This window comes from Cephus cinctus, unplaced genomic scaffold (assembly GCF_000341935.2).
Source record: "Cephus cinctus unplaced genomic scaffold, Ccin1 Ccin1_scaffold0984, whole genome shotgun sequence".
Classification (NCBI taxonomy): Eukaryota; Metazoa; Arthropoda; class Insecta; order Hymenoptera; family Cephidae; genus Cephus; species Cephus cinctus.
In genome coordinates, this window is record NW_014333536.1 from 38,671 (window position 1) to 42,875 (window position 4,205).

A 4,205-nucleotide genomic window follows, 5' to 3' on the forward strand; every position below is an offset into this window, starting at 1 on the left:
TTCTGCCGGTCCATGGAGACGTCTCCGTCGGGTACTCTCCTCTGCCGGGCAACTCGGTACGTCGAGACTATCTCCCCACGGCAGATTCGAGCACCTGGATCTCAATTAAACAATGATAAAATATTACGAGAGCCTTGACATAACTGTACGGATCAACCCGAGAGCGTAGCTTCTGAACAGGGTGGCGACCCGAAGGGAACCTGAAATCGAGAACGTTATCTGTATCGGTAACCGGAGCCGCCTTGGGACCGTGATTCGAAAAATCACGTCACAATATCCGTGCCTCCGCCACCAGTCCACTACTTTCCCCCGTTCCCTCCTCCCGAACCACGGACCTACGAACTCCTTGGAGATAGAGGTCGGTGGTACTGCCGTGCTGTCGGCAGCGCGCGGAGGTGCGGGGCCTTCGTAATGTGTCGTCCTGACGCCACGTTACAATATATACAGGGCGTCCCAGAATTGCTTTTGGACCGGAAAGTGGGAGATGCCTGGAGGTGGCCTGAGTACCCTCCCGCAAACCGTTTGCCAAAATTCGCGCGTCGCACTTAAATGCTTCTTATTTAAAAACTATCGTGAATTTTGGCAAACGGTTTGCGGGAGGGTACTCAGCGCACCTCCAGGCATCGCCCACTTTCCGGTCCAAAAGCAATTCTGGGACACCCTGTATATATTGTAACGTGGCGTCAGGACGACACATTACGAAGGCCCCGCACCTCCGCGCGCTGCCGACAGCACGGCAGTACCACCGACCTCTATCTCCAAGGAGTTCGTAGGTCCGTGGTTCGGGAGGAGGGAACGGGGGAAAGTAGTGGACTGGTGGCGGAGGCACGGAGCCCTTTTGAGTTGAGAGCCCGCACGCAAGGGGTGCTCAACCGCCAGAACGCACTGCCGGTACCCCGGGAACTTTGAACGGCTACGGTTTGCGAGTCCGCGGGGAGGGTGCCGGAGAAGAGGTTTGTTTTGATTTTTGACCTACCGCAAAGAGCGGTAGGTAGGATAGAGAGTGTGTCGCGGGGAATCCGCGTGTAAGGACTTGGGTGTCCGGCGGACCGCGAAAAATGAGTCCTTCTTCCGTGCTCGAACGATAGCGGAGCTATCGGATAATCGCGGATTGCGATTATCGGGATCTCTCGCAGAGAACCATGGGTCCCGGTTTTTTTTTTTGTATGGTCTAGTGCCAGTGCGGGCCGAGTGTGTGAAATTCCGAGTGTCTGATGGACACCCTCGTGGAGCCATGCGGCACCACGGGGATAGGCGGAAGGGACACGGCTACCACGATTTGGATTTGGTACGGGACTGAGTGGACAGCCAGTTCTCGGTAAGTACCGCGAGGACGGTCTTATTTAGAGAATATCTTGCGCGAGAAGATAGCCGAGCGGGAGTGGTACGGACACACGGATGCCTCAGGTGGCTACCGACGTCAGAGGGCACACTCCCGAAGAAGGGAAGGCTCGTCTCCAACGAGACTTGTTAGGATCGCGAATCGCGTCGCGAGGGGATTCGCGGATTCAGTAGGGACACCGAAAAAGGGACAGGTCTGGGGCAGGCTAGAAATCACGACTCGGAATAGTCGTGAGCCCCCATTGGAGAACACACTGTACGCGACGGGATTTGTATTGTAAAATCCGCCGTTTATTTGATGGTAATAAACGGAATCGCGGATTCAGTAGGGACACCGAAAAAGGGACAGGTCTGGGGCAGGCTAGAAATCACGACTCGGAATAGTCGTGAGCCGCCGTTGGAGAACACACTGTACGCGACGGGATTTGTATTGTAAAATCCGCCGTTTATTTGATGGTAATAAATGGAATGGTATCCTACTGGCTGTTTTATCATTTTGCGCGCCTAACCGTTGACTCCGAAATTCTCTCTCGTCGCCCCCATGTTCCCCTCTACCATTTTCAGTGCGCTGAGGCTGAGCCGCCGGGAGACCTGAAAACGGCCGTGGTGAGGGATGGTGGTGCGGGAAAGCCGCACCTGGCGCCCAACAATTAGATCTTCGGATCTTTTTACCATTTTCAGTGCGCTGAGGCTGAGCCGCCGGGAGACCTGAAAACGGCCGTGGTGAGGGATGGTGGTGCGGGAAAGCCGCACCTGGCGCCCAACAATTAAATTTTCGGATCTTTTCTTTGATTACAGCACGTTGGGAGCAGCCACGGATTATTTGTAGGCGACGCCGATGAACGGTATACGTCACAAAATACATATATATATATATTGTATTGTATATATATTGTAACAAAAATGTTACTGCAGACTCCCCTCCGCCCCCTGGCTCGAGGTCCCATAGGCCTCGAGTATTGCGTTTTAGAATCAAGTATTGTTAACTGCGTTTATTTAGATGTTTTAGCCATTACGTTAAGGATAGGACCCCTTCCCTCCACCCCTCCCACTCTGCCACCATTCCCCTTCCCCCGCAGGGCACTGGCTCGAGGACCATCGCCGAGGACCAACTACCACCACCAGCAACAAGGACACCGTCGTGGACCTGCCACTAGAGCACAGCATCCCTAGATGGACCGCGAGAGCGGCTACGTCGCCGAGGCAGCGGAAGGCGGGAATGGCATGGGCAGGAGGAACAACATATCGAGTCGCCCGTGGGATGGATGTCCAGCCACCACCATCGCTACCAATACATGCAGCCCCGGTGCAGTCCCGTCACACGGGCAAGAAAAAGTCCCGTGTGACAGCGGCGGAGCCCTCTCCCTCCGAGACCGCGGACGTGCCCGGGAGAGTTTGACAGGTCTGGAGGCCGCCATATTGACCGGCGCGCGCAGCCAGTACGCGCGCCGGCAAAGCCAGCGCCGTGCCGCCGCCACGAGGCCCTGGAAGGCCCGACAACACAGCTGTTTTGAACGGACCAATGCCCTGCCATGCCGGAACTGCCGACCAATGCCGAAGCGCGTAGCCCTCTCACCTGAGCAGCCCCAACCAATTAGCGAGGCCCTGGAGGCCCACGAGGACCCGGACGACCGGAAATCTTATCACTTCGAGCCAGGATAGCGAAAATAGCGAACGTAAAATCAGAGTGCGAGATCGAGTACGAGTGAAATTGTTGCGAGAGTGTCCACGAAGTGATTTATATTGGATTACAGTGTGACGAGCGATTGCGTGAGTACTTCTGAGTGATTGCGATTCCCTAGCTAATATCCCTTCCCTATCCGCCCTTAGTACTTGCCTTTAGACTTTTGTAAGTCCCTTCGGGACATAGCGAGCCGTCCCCACGTGGGCCGGTATTCTAGCGATTCTTCTTGTATCTGCGACGGGCCTTCCACCCTTAAGCTCGAGGCCCGTGGTATATTGCGTGCGCCCTAAGTTTAGTATCTTGCGTCCCTCCCCGACAACCCTCAGCCCTTCCCTCTCCTCTCACCCCCCTTTTCCCTTTTCGCGTTCCAACCGAGGTAATTTAGAAAGAAGCCATTTTGCGATCGAGAACCTTCTTCCCTGAGACCCCCTCACCTCTCCTTCCGCTAGCCATTCCATATCCCGTGAAGTAAACAAACGAGGACCTTTCGGGGTCACTCGTCGGTGCTACACCGTTACAGTAGCTGGCGCCCAGATATTGTTCCCCTCCGTTCCCCGACCCCCTTCCCACCGAGCCCATTTAAAGCCCTCCGACACCGCGTGCTCCCGAGTGAGTACACGCGTGACCATTTTGATTGCGTCTTCTAGCCTAAGTCCTCTACTTTTGACTATATTCTCTTTTCTTTTCTGTTATTTCTTATCTGATTTTGGTTTTACGTTTATTTCCGTACTTCGCTTTGTTAATTATACTTCTTATCTTACTCTAGCACGTGTTCCCTTCTTTCTGTTCGAGATCCCCCTCCCACCCGTAATCGAGATAGCTGTTTTTGCGAGACCCTAGACCACTCTACGAGGTTCAGAGCGTCACAAAATATATATTGTAACGAAAATGAATTTTCGTTAGTAGGGACGATTCGGGAGGGATGTGGTAAGCGGCTGGCGTAGCTCAGTCGTCAGAGCAGTCGACCGGTAATCGAAAGGTCCCGGGTTCGAATCCCGGCCCAGACGCCCCGCATTTTTCCCGGATCGTCCCTTGAAAAATAACCCCTCCACCGGGTTATAAAAGTAGCGCTCAACGTGGGGCCGACCCCCTGAGATTCTACCCTGAGCTAGTCCCGTTCCCTTACTATTCCCTCAGACAGTCCCAGTCTGTAGTACCCTGCTCCTTAACCCCCCCCCCC

General features: G+C 54.5%; 1 non-coding gene across 1 annotated transcript; it reads left to right on the plus strand.

Moving 5' to 3' along the window:
• The first annotated feature begins 3,958 nt into the window (after positions 1-3,958).
• Trnat-ggu lies at positions 3,959-4,032 on the plus strand. The gene has a single exon. It is a non-coding gene; the product is annotated as a tRNA-Thr (tRNA).
• Positions 4,033-4,205: the final 173 nt, after the last annotated feature.